General features: G+C 44.9%; 1 protein-coding gene across 2 annotated transcripts in view; it reads right to left on the reverse strand.

Moving 5' to 3' along the window:
- Nucleotides 1-12,749, reverse strand: part of TNRC6B (trinucleotide repeat containing adaptor 6B) — a 712,161-nt gene that overhangs the window by 24,148 nt on the left and 675,264 nt on the right. The gene's annotated exons all lie outside the window — the stretch shown is intronic.

Below are 12,749 nucleotides of genomic sequence, written 5' to 3' on the forward strand. Positions count from 1 at the left end.
TAGACGCCTTAGTGGCTAGTCTTCCCAGATGGTCAGCACTAGTCATGACAAATAGGTGGAACTCCTGTCACCTTAAGATAACAGACTCTCCTGACATCTAGCACCGAGATATTTTGACCTGTTTCTTCTTGCCCATGAGCTGAAAAGTAGGAAGCCACACTTCCTGGTTGATATGAAATGCTGAAACCACCTTCGGTAGAAAGGAAGGTACAGTGCACAAAGACACCCCTGCTTCCATGTATCTGAGGAAAGGCTCTCTGGAAGAGAACACCTGTAGTTCCAACAATTTTCTAGGTCATGACCAAGAATACTGGAGAAAGGCTCTTTGGAAGATATACCTGCAGTTCCAACAATCTTGCCAAAGAGGTCATGACCAAGAAGACTATCTTCACAGTTATCCATGAAAGATACCTCCAACAGAGGCTCATATAGAGTTTTAATGAATGCCTGCAACACAATGTTGGGATTCCATGTAGGGACCAGCTGCCATACTGGAGGGTGGAGCCCGAGAGCTCCCTTTATGTACTTGGAAACATCTGGATGAGAGGCCGATGACCTTCTGACCACTTGAGCTCTGTAACCCGAAAGACTGGCTATTTGCACTCTTAGAGATCTAACTGCCAGGCTCTTCCTTAAACCTTCCTGCAGAAAGGTCAGGACCTCATAAATGGGAACCTGGAAGGGATCTAACTGTTTCTCCTTACACCAGGGCTGAAAGTTTCCACAATTTTGTATAAGCTGCTACAGGTGCTGGCTTCCTCAAATATAAAAGTCATGATTACCATTCCCAAAATCATGTTTGTGCTAAGACTGCATGCTCTAAAGCCATGCTGTAAGCTTAAAGTGTTCCAGATGTTCTATGACTATGGGCTTCAGTTTGTGTGGCTCTGGAAGAAAAACCCAGTCTTCCTCTGTAATGGACAGAAGCCCCAAAGTACTCCAGACACTGGGTTAGCTCCAAGTGGATCCGTCTGAAATTTATTATTAAATATATTTTATTGAGCTCAACAAAACTGAAAAACAGAAGTACTTTGAAATACAGAACACAAGCTCACTTTTTGGTAGATAGAAACACAATACAACCCCCATCAATCCCACCCTCACAACCCCCAATCCCCCTAATCCCCAAAATGCCTAATACATTATAATGAGCAAACCATGAACAAAAAACAACAAAAATTATACCAAGCAAATAGAACAAGCTCAGTAGAGACTCAAATAGCACCCCCCACCCCCCAGTCCTCCTTCAAGTCCAACTCAGAAGATCCATCTGAAATTTATAATCCACCCCAGCTCCTGCATGAGCTGGACTGTCTGTGACACTGCCCGGCGACATTCCATCGGAGTCGGTGCTCTGATCAACATATCGTCCAAATATGGATGTGCTTGGATGCCTGATTTGTCTATATGTGTTGCTACCATCATTACTTTGGTGAAGGTGCGAGGTGCAGTTGCCAAACCAAATGGCAGTGCCAAGAATGTCTTTCTAGCACATGAAACCTAAGAAACCTACTGTGATCTGGAAAGATGGGGATATGCCAAAAAGCCTCTGACAAATCTAAAGAGGCAAAAAATTTGCCCAGTGCTATTGAGGCAATGACCGATTACACAGTTTTCCAGCCAGAAACTGTGCACCTTCAACACTGATCTAAAATTGGTCTCCAGTCTTCCGAGTCTTTCTTGGGCATGAAATATATAGAGTATCTTCCTGTCCCCGAGTCTGTTTCTGGCACCAGCACTATGGCTCCAATTTGCAACAGCCTTTGTACAGTCACTCTGACCTTGTGCACTTTCTCTGGTCTTCCTGCTGGAGAGTCCAGAAAAAAGTCCCTGAAGGGCCGACAGAATTCGAGTTTGTATCCCTCTTGAATGATGTCCAAGCTGAGATCCAAGGGACAGCAGCGGAATCACATATGACCCCAAATCATCTTAGCCCCATTCTGACTGGTTCTGTGGCTCCTGCAGCTCTAATGGCTGCCGCAAGACCTAGCTCTGTGGAGGTAAACTACTCTGAGTTTCAAGTTTATTTATTCTTGATATCCTGCAAATCGTATTACAACTAAGCGGCTTAAAATAAAATTAATATAGGTACAAATAACTAATAATATTAAAAAAAAGTAATACAGTAAACCATAAAATAATAAGATAAAAACACAGTACAATACAGTAGGATAAACAGAATGAAGTACAACTTGTAATAGAAAAGCGGGGGGAAGGGTAACATACGAGGTCAAGGAACTGTCTATATACTCCAACTGGTGTGCTCTATAGTACTAGTTATAAAATGAAATGTTTAGGAAAAAGCATCAGCAAATAAAAAAGTTTTGAGATCTCTCTTTAAAATACTGAGAGATGTCTGAAGTCTGAGATGATTTGGAAGAAGGTTCAATAATTTTGGATCCTGAACAGAGAAAACTGAATTACGTATAGAATCAAGGAATATTTCTCTAAAGCACAGGTGTCAAAGTCGGTCCTTGAGGGCCACAATCCAGTCGGGTTTTCAGGATTTCCCCAATGAATATGTATTGAAAGCAGTGCATGCAAATAGATCTCATGCATATTCATTGGGGAAATCCTGAAAACCCGACTGGATTCTGGCCCTTTGAGGAGGGACTTTGACACCCCTGCTCTAAAAGTAGGAACTACTAGGCAATTTTGATTGAGAGATCTTAGGAGTTTGAGGCGGAGTATAGGGTGTTAAGAATTTACTGAGAAATAATGGGGTATCTGAGCATTGCCCGACTGGCTCACAGACAGAACTGAAAACCCTTTATGCTTCCGGTAAGCTGAATACATCAAAGTCACAAAATCTAGGTCAAAGACTTGACCTGGAACGTTTGAGGATCTCTATTGGTCTATCACATTTCCATTCAAGGTCACGAGCATCTGCGCAAAAGTGCTTCACTGGCGATGCCGAATCGCAGTTTAGAGGCTCTTACAAGGCTTTATGACCCAGATCTCAGCTTTCTGCTCCTCCTGACCTATGGAGAGACCAAAAATGGGCTAAGCCCATGGCTCCCTCCCCACCTCATGTGACTCATGGCTAAGGTGACCATACGTCCCATTTTGAGTGGAACTGTCCCGTTTTTAGATCCTCTGTCCCATTGTCCCCATGCACAGCTTCGGGATGCTGAAATGTTCCGTTTTCAGGGACAGCGTCCCGAAGATGTGTGGGGGTACATTGGGAGAGGTGATCGCATCCCCTCCCCTCCCTGCCGCGCCAAAGTCAGTCTGCCTGCCTCCCTCCCTCCCTCCCTCAAGTGCTAAAGCCTGCCCCCCCAGACCGGCCCCCGATGCTGCTACCTACGCACAGAAGCCTGGTTTACAGCCGCTTCAAAAGCACCCCCTAGGTCTGCCGACGCTGCCACCTGCCGCAACTAAAGAGAAGGAAGGTCCAGGCGCCGGCCTACAAACCTTCTTCCCGATGTAAATTCTGACATCAGAGAGGAAGTTCCGGGCCAGCCAACCTGGGGGAGGGGGGGGTTGAAGCGATGTAGGCCAGGCTTTGGCGGGTAGGTAACTGCAGCAGGAGCCGGTCCGGCAGGGGGGGGGCAGGCAGGCTTCGGTGCTGGAGCGAGGGAGGCAGGTAGGCTGGCTTTAGCACGGCAGGGTGTGAGGTAGGCTGGCTGGCTTCGGGGGTAGGACAAAGGCCGGAAGGCAGTGAGGGGGACATAGGAAGGAGCACTGGGGGCACTAAGGACATGGGAAGGAGGCATAAAGGAAGGGGCACTAAGGACAAAGGAACTAAGGACATGGGAAGGAGGCACTAAGGACATGTGAAGGAGGCACTGGGGGCACTAAGGACATGGGAAGGAGGCACTGGGGGCACTAAGGACATAGGAAGGAGCACTAAGGACATGGGAAGGAGGCACTAAGGACATAGGAAGGGGCACTAAGGACATAGGAAGGAGGCACTGGGGGCACTAAGGACATAGGAAGAGGCACTAAGGACAAAGGAAGGAGGCACTGGGGCACTAATAACATGGGAAGGAGGCACTGGGGGCACTAATGACATAGGAAGGGGCACTAAAGACAGGAAGGAGGAACTGGGGGCACTAAGGACATGGGAAGGAGGCACTGGGGGGCACTATGGACATAGGAAGAACTGACTGGGGGCAGAACTGAAAATTAATAGATGTCCCATTTTGATGAAAAAATAAATGGTCACGTTACTCATGGTATGCGGGACAGGATGCTCCTCAGCCAATCATCCAGTTCAAAACTGGCATAATATGGGGCTTAACCCTCACCCCGAGTCCATAAGACTTGATTTTTATAAAAATTGAGGCAATTTGGTCGAGATCAAGATGGCGTCGAGGATGGATGCCTGAGCGGGCGCTGCTGTCAGTATCGTTCACTGTCAGCACTGTGCCTCTTTCCCAGCTGAAATGGGAAACAGAGAGGGAACCTCCTGCCCTAATCCCCCAGTGCTTTATCCAACCTACGATTATGAACGCTTTTGCTCGCTCTGGTGAGGAGACCCATTTTGCTTTGGGGAAAACCCAGAGTTCTCGGGATATCTCAGCGTGGGAGCTGCCTGAGCTTCACTGAGCCCGGAACAGAGATCTGTTCCTCCCCAATCCGGAAGTGAATTGGTGCAGGGAGATGCTGGGGCTCAGATGCCCTGTGATGGCAGACTACATTTCAACAGTGGAAGGACGCCACTTCAGGATTCTAAGGACGAAGGAGTTGGCGATATTTAACAGCACTGTAGAAGGCGAAGTGAGAGGTGCTTCGGATGGGAATACCATCTCTTTTGGGGAGTTAAAAAAGCCAGATAAAGTTGATATGGAAGCGCTCTGGCAGGCCATATCCTTCATTGCTAAACTGAGCCTTTCAACTATAAAAATTGACTATGGAACTGTCTATTCCAAAATAGAGCAACAAGGGGTACAACTATCTAATTTAGTGGAAAGTTGGAGAAACAAGAAGAAGACTTAAAAGAAACGAAAATTGTACAATTGGAAGTGGTTAAAGAAAAATAATTTATTTCCCGTAAGATGGAGAACTCTGAAAATCAACTGAGAAGGAATAATTTAAGACTTCTGAATTTTCCTAAATGTCCCGTCATCTCACCAGTTGAGATGACGAGAAAATATTTTCGTGAGACTTTAGCCATTCCACCTGAAAATCTGCTTCCAATTGTTAGAGCTTATTACTTGAATATTAAAGAGGCCTCGGGGGAATCTACTCCGGTCGAATTGCCTATAGATAATGAGGGGGGGGGGACATGAATTTGTCCTCATACTTGGAAAGTTCCCTTGAGGTAGTTCTCTTCATCATGTTGGTAACTTTAGTCTTGGAAAGTGACAGTGAATATGTTCTTTGTCTGTATTTTTGACATATTAATGATAAGTTTTTGGGCTCAAATGTTTCCAGATCTTGCTCAGAGAACCCAGAGACGGAGGAAGGAGTTCTTGACGTTGAGGCCAAGAGTCCTGGCCTTTGGGGGTACATGTCTTGTCAAATTTCCTGTGAAATGCTATGTAACTTACCAAAATAAAAACTTTCTTTTTTTTTTTAAGCCTAAACAACTTTTGGAATTTATAGGGCCAAAAGAAAGGTTGGAATCTTAGTCTATGATTTATGTCCTGCCATCTGGCTGCAAGACGGATCATCTAGTGCTGTCACTCTAGTATAAGTTTGTTACAAAGAGTTGAAGTTTAATTTCTTTTCTTGATCTCCTATATGGTGGGCTAAATAGGAGTTAGAATATTTCCTTGTTATTATTATTATTTGTTACTATTGTGATCTGTATCAAGTGGTAAATGTAAATGCTTGATTGTTAAATTGAAAATTTCATAAATAAAAAGTAAAAAAAATAAAATAAAAATTTGAGGCAGCTTCTAAAAATAAAAATCGATAGCATTTTAGCACCAGAAAACAGCTCGTGAGAGCAAAAATAAAAGGTATAAAACACTCAAAAAGGGAATTTAGAGGTGGGGGACCCTTGGGACACCCTCAGAAACCTCTAGTTTTGCCTAAATCAGATCTACCCCAATTTTTCTATAAACAGTAATGAGCTGTACTCACAGACCTGTCATGTGCTGAATTCACATCAGCTTCTAATGCAGCTGGAAATGGAAAAGGAGAGGGAGAGACAATAATAATAATAACTTTATTTTTGTATCCCGCCATACCCGGAAGAGTTCTAGGCGGTTCACATCAATTAAACAAGGTTACAAGTGGTTTACAGCAGTTGAGCGGGGTTATGAGCGGTTCAAAAACAAATTGATCAAAGTTGCCAGGGGGGGGTGAGGGAAGGATGTAGAGGGGAGAGTGGATGTTAGATAGAAGGGGCGTTGGGATCCTGGTCTTGGAAGAGGCGGGTTTTGAGTAGTTTTCTAAAGCCGAGATGGCGTTGCAGCGGCAAGATGCTGTGAGAGTCTGCTCCTGCCCCGGAAAAATTTCCTCTATTTGCGGCTTGTTTAAGTTGTGAAATTATGCCAAAAAGAAGAGGTAGGGTGGATGTTTCCACCCAACAACCGGAACCTACCTTGTTTTGGCAGGAGTTCTTATGGGCTTCATATTATCTTCGCCTTGGGGGCGCTCCTGCAGAGCTGGACGTGAGGGAAGCGTCAGCTCTGGGAAGCGAGAACTCGCTTAGCCCCTCGGGACCAGCGCCTCCCTTGCAGCCTAGAGAGAGGGGAATCTCAGTGACGATGTCGGTGGTGAGAGAAACGCTGCCTTCGGAGCTGATGGGCGTGCTGGCTTCCCAGGAAACTCTGGCTGGAGAAACATTGGCAAGGGCGGATGTCGGTACCTCAGGGGAGAGAGGTGAAATGCCAACTATTCAACCTCTCGTAAGACCTGCTGAGATTACATTGGATTCTATCTGGACTGCATTGGACTCCCTTTATCAGGTATGCCAAGAAATCTTTCCTCTTGTTCAAGCTCAAACTTCCAAATTAAATAAATTTGAAGAAGAATTAAAGTCCCAAGGAGATAAAATTAAAACTATGGAACATTCAATTCAAAGTTTACAATCTTCAGGATAAACTACTTATATTGAGGAAAGTGGAGAATTTCACAAAACAATTGAATTTAAGGCTTTTGAACTTTCCCAAAACATTGACAATGTCACTCAAATAAATATTCTATAAGTTCCTGAAAGAAGTGTTTAAGTATTTGGACGAAGGACTGCCTAAAATATATTTTTTGCTTGTTTTCCCTAAAAAACTTGTTTCTTCTGAACCTGAGGTTATTCCTCAGGTAACAGCTTTGGACATCTCAAATGTATTAGAAAATTCTCAAGAAGAAGTAATGTGTGCTATGCTTCTTGTAACATTTGTATTTCAGCAAGCACTCCTTTGCCTTTTTTTTTTTGAGCAAAACAAAAACTTGCAATCACCATTCAAAGACAGACAGGGTGGGTGACTATACCAGTCTACAGGCTAACAGAAAGAAAATTAGCAGGTAAGAACCTAATTTCTCCTTCAGTAGCACCTGGTAGACTGGTATAGTCCTTACAAATGGGATGTACCAAAGTAGTACCCATCAAGGGTGGGACCCCTGAAAGGCCGACACCAGAACATGTTCATCAAATACTGTGTCCCGACGCGCTTGAACATCCACATGGTAGTGTCTGACAAAGGAATGCAGAATGACCAAACTGCAGCCTTGCAAATATTCACTAGAGGCACTAGAGAAGACTCAGCCCAAGAACCTGCCTGACCCCGAGTGGAATGAGCCTTGAGAAATTCTGGAACACACTTTTTCTTCAGAAGATAAGTGTAGCCCTATAAGAGAAAGCCTGCAGCTCAGAAACACGTCTAGCTGAAGTAATGGCCACCAAGAAGACCGCTTTAAGAGTGAGGTCCTTTAAAGAACAGTCACCCAACGGTTCAAAAGGTGGACACACTAGAAATGACAAAACCAGATTCAGATCCCAAGATCTGAACAGAGGATCATACAGGAGGCTTGAGCAATTTGGCTGCCTGCAAGAAACAAATCACATCAGGAATGGCAGTCAAACGCTGACCTTTCAACAACCCACGAAAGGCTGACAAGGCCGCAAGCTGAACCTGGAGAGAAGACCAAGCCAGTCCCCTATCCAGGCCATCCTGCAAGAACTCTAAGATGGTAGGCATGGAAGCGCGATCCCCCCACCCCCCGAGACCCCTGGAGTGGACACGGAACCTCCAGCCGCCAGCACATAAGCTTTACATAGTGCCAACATAAATTCTGGGGGGAAAAACCCCCAGCGGCCCCATGGGACTCCCTGCCCTGTATTTCCAGAACAGGGGGAAGGTCACCTGAGGTAATGGAAATTAAGGAGGAGGCTCCTGCCAAAATTGGAGCCCCCTGCAGCCTGTCACGTCTGAAAAGCCGGGGACTTTCCTGATGCTGAGGCTGAGGAACTGACCGATGCGAAAAGAGAATCCCTAGCCGCTTCGGCGGTAAGGGAATCCTTTTCACCCTGACTGTCGGCGGCTGAGGAACCCTCTGTGTGGGTGTCGGGGGAAGCTCGGGTTTCCCCACGATCTGAAGCTGACTCGTGAGGTACATGCAGTGGGGTGCCCTGGCCTCCCAACGAGACATAAGAACATAAGAACATAAGAAGCGCCATCTCCGGATCAGACCTTCGGTCCATCAAGTCCGGCGATCCGCACACGCGGAGGCCCTGCTAGGTATTCACCTGGCTTATTTTATAGCCAACTAGCAATTTTTTGGAATACAATCGTAATAATTAATAAATGTATATTTAATACGTATTGTAAAGTATAGTTAATAGCAGAGGCTCATTCAAACTGCATCCGACAGAAGCATTGATATCACTGAGAACATATGGAAATCATAATAATAATAATAAGAAGAATACGGAGAAAAATAAACCTCAATTGTGGGAGGTTGGGACTACACAAGTACCCAGCCCTCAGCACATCATCACAGGTTTATAAAAAAACTCCGTTTACGTTCATATAGACAAAATTTTCATTCACTCAAGATCACTTTTTTCCATTTTTCAAATTATTTTTTTAGAAAAGGTCTCATTATAGGTGAAGCAACTGTCCGAATGTCAAAATCTTAATGATATGAACCCCAAACTTAACTAATTAGTAATGAAGGCTACAGCTCGATTTCATTTGTGCAGGAATTTTCAGAGGCACAATATGCAACAAAACCACACTAAAGGGAAAAGAACACTCATCTGAAGAGGTGAAAAATTCCAAGGAGACCATCCGCTCCTAATCCCGACAGAAAAGACTTTCTGTTTCGCCTCAACTGGCTACTTCAGGGGATATCTGCCATCTTCAGGTGTCTCCTTCTTTCCTGCAATCCCTACAAACGCTGGCTCTTCTCAAAATGGAGTCGGGACTGTGAGACGCGCCCAGTTCGAATATCAAACGAACTGGGCGTCATGACGTCATCACAAAGCGTGATGCGTGATAGGCCAAACATCGGCAATTAAACAGACCACCCTGTCAGCTGTCATAACAAGAAATTTTAACTAGTTCAAAGGAACGGTTGCCACTCATAAGTTTTATTTTATAGCCAACCATATCTTTATATGCCTATCTCAAGGAGATATGCATCTAGTTTGCTTTTGAAACCTAGGACTGTCGATTCCGCAATAATCTCCCCTGGGAGAGTATTCCAGATGTCAACCACTCTCTGTGTGAAGCAGAACTTCCTGACATTAGTCCTGAACTTGCCCCCCTTTAGCTTCATTTCATGTCCTCTTGTCCGTGTCAAATTGGACATTGTAAATAATCTTCTCTGCTCTATTTTGTCAATTCCTTTCAGTATTTTGAAGGTCTCGATCATATCCCCACGCAGTCTCCTTTTCTCAAGGGAGAACAATCCCAGTGTTTTAAGTCGATCCTCATATTCCAGTTTCTCCATACCCTTCACTAGTTTAGTTGCTCGTCTCTGCACCCTCTCCAGCAGTTTTATATCCTTCTTTAGGTAGGGAGACCAATGTTGGACGCAGTATTCCAAGTGGGGTCTGACCATTGCCCTATAAAGCGGCATTATAACTTTCTCCGATCTACTCGAGATTCCTTTCTTTATCATGCCCAACATTCTATTTGCCTTATTTGCCGCTGCCACGCATTGTGCCGACGGCTTCAGGGTCCTATCTATCAGTACACCCAGATCTCTTTCTTGTTCACTTTTCCCCAGAGTTGCACCTGACATTCTGTACTCGTATTCCTTATTTTTACTGCCTAAATGCATTACCTTGCATTTCTCCACGTTGAACTTCATCTGCCATTTCTCCGCCCATTTTTCTAACCGACACAAATCGCTCTGGAGTTCCTCACTGTCCTCCTGCGATCTAATTGCCCGGCAGAGTTTTGTGTCGTCTGCAAACTTGATGATCTCACTGGATGTTCCGTTTTCCAGGTCATTGATATAAATATTAAAAAGGATCGGCCCAAGTACCGAGCCCTGGGGCACACCACTAGTCACTCTCTCCCAGTCGGAGAACTTCCCATTTATGCCCACTCTCTGCTTTCGGTTTTCCAGCCATTTGCCTATCCATCTTTGTATATCTCCCTCTATGCCATGGCTTTGTAGCTTCCTGAGAAGTCTTTCGTGTGGAACTTTGTCAAATGCTTTCTGGAAGTCCAAGTATATTATGTCCACCGGCTTTCCACTATCAATTTGCTCATTCACGGTCTCAAAGAATTGGAGTAAATTCGTCAGACACGATTTCCCTTTCCTGAATCCATGTTGACTGGGTTTCATCAAGTCGTGTGTGTCCAAGTGCTGAACTATGCTGTCCTTGATCAGTGATTCAATCATCTTGCCGGGGACAGACGTAAGACTCACAGGTCTATAGTTGCCCGGTTCTCCTCTCGATCCTTTTTTGAAAATTGGCGTGACGTTCGCTTTCCTCCAGTCGTCTGGTATCTGACCAGTTCTGATTGACAGGTTTGCAAGTTTTTGCAATAACTCTCCAATTTCAATCTTCAATTCCTTCAAGACTCTCGGGTGAATTTCATCCGGTCCAGGTGATTTGTCACTTTTAAGTTTGTCGATCTGATAGTATATCTGGGCTAAGTCCACTTCAACTGTGGTGAGGCTGTCTTCTATTTCTCCTGCAAACACTTTCTCCGCTTCAGGTATTGTTGAGGTGTCCTCCTTCGTAAAAACGGACGCAAAGAAGGAATTTAGTTTGTCTGCGATTTGTTTATCTTCCTTGATGTACCCTTTTCTTCCCTTGTCGTCCAGGGGTCCCACTGCCTCTTTTGCAGGTTTTTTCCCTTTCACGTATCTAAAGAAGGGCTTGAAGTTTTTGGCCTCCCGGGCTATTTTTTCCTCATAGTCCTGTTTTGCTTCCCTCACCGCCTTGTGACATTTCTTCTGTTCATCTTTATGTTTGTTCCAGGCTTCGGTTGTCTTCGTGCATTTCCATTTTTTGAAAGAGTCCTTCTTTACCTTTATGGCTTCCTTCACCTGTATGGTAAGCCATGCCGGTTCTCTTTTGCCTTTAGTTCTCCGATCTTTGGAAATCCTCGGAATGTAGAGATCTTGTGCTTCTGCAATAGTATTTTTCAATAGGCACCATGCCTGATCTACTGTTTCAAGTTTGTCCACCATCTTCTCGAGTCGTTTTGTTACCATGGCTCTCATGCAATCGTATTTACCCTTTTTAAAGTTTAAGGTGGTGGTTAAGGTTTTGACATGTTTCCCTTTCCCGATGTCAAGTTTAAAGTTGATTACATTGTGATCACTCGTTCCCAGTGGAACCATGACTTCTACTTCTGTTATCGGTCCAGTGAGACCATTTAGGACCAAGTCCAAGGTGGCGTCGCCTCTTGTCGGCTCTTTTACCATTTGCTCCAGGAAGCAATCCCCTAGCACCTCCAGGAACTTGGCCTCCTTGCCGCAGTTGGAGGCTCCTAGTTTCCAGTCTATTCCTGGGAAATTGAAGTCTCCCAATATAACTACATTGCCTGTCTTGCATACTTGTTTGATTTCCTCCATCATTTCTGAGTCAGTGACTTCCGCCTGTCCTGGGGGACGATAGTAAAGGCCAATTTTTATATCTGCGCCATTGCGACCAGGAATTTTGATCCAGAGGGACTCCAGCTTCTCTTTACTGTCTGTTGTACTCATTCCAACAGAATCTATTTCTTCCTTAACATATAGGGCAATACCTCCACCTTTCTGCCCTTCTCGATCTCTTCTATATAGTTTGTATCCCTGTAGTACTGTGTCCCATTTGTTTTCTTCATTCCACCATGTTTCTGTTATGCCAATGATATCCATGTTCTCATGTCTTGCTATCGTCTCTAGTTCTCCCATTTTGTTTCCTAGACTTCTAGCATTTGTATACATACATCTAAGTTCCCTTCGTGTTACCTTTTTGGACCTTCTACTCTTGGCTGTCCTTACAGTTTCATTTACGGTATCCTTTACTGCTCCTGTGTTATCTCCCATGTTTGCTGTGTGGTCATCCCCTCCTGTGTCTGAGTTGTCCTTTCCTGCTTGTTCTCCTTTGTTGGCTGTGAGGTCGACCTCTCTTGTGTATGAGTAGTGGTCCTTTGTTCCTACGTCGGGGCATCCTGTTGTCCGTGCCATCGACCGGTTGTCGACTGTCGGCTTTCCCCTGTCCTTCAGTTTAAAGCCTTCTCTATTGCTTTCTTCATGTTGCCTGCCAAAACTCTTGCTCCTTCCTTGTTGAGGTGTAGTCCATCCCTTCTGTAGTACTTGCTTTTTCCCCAGAACGCCGTCCAGTTGCGCACGAAGTCGAAGCCTTCGTCTTCGCACCATCGTCTCATCCAGGCGTTGATCACTTG

Source organism: Geotrypetes seraphini, chromosome 2 (assembly GCF_902459505.1).
Source record: "Geotrypetes seraphini chromosome 2, aGeoSer1.1, whole genome shotgun sequence".
Classification (NCBI taxonomy): Eukaryota; Metazoa; Chordata; class Amphibia; order Gymnophiona; family Dermophiidae; genus Geotrypetes; species Geotrypetes seraphini.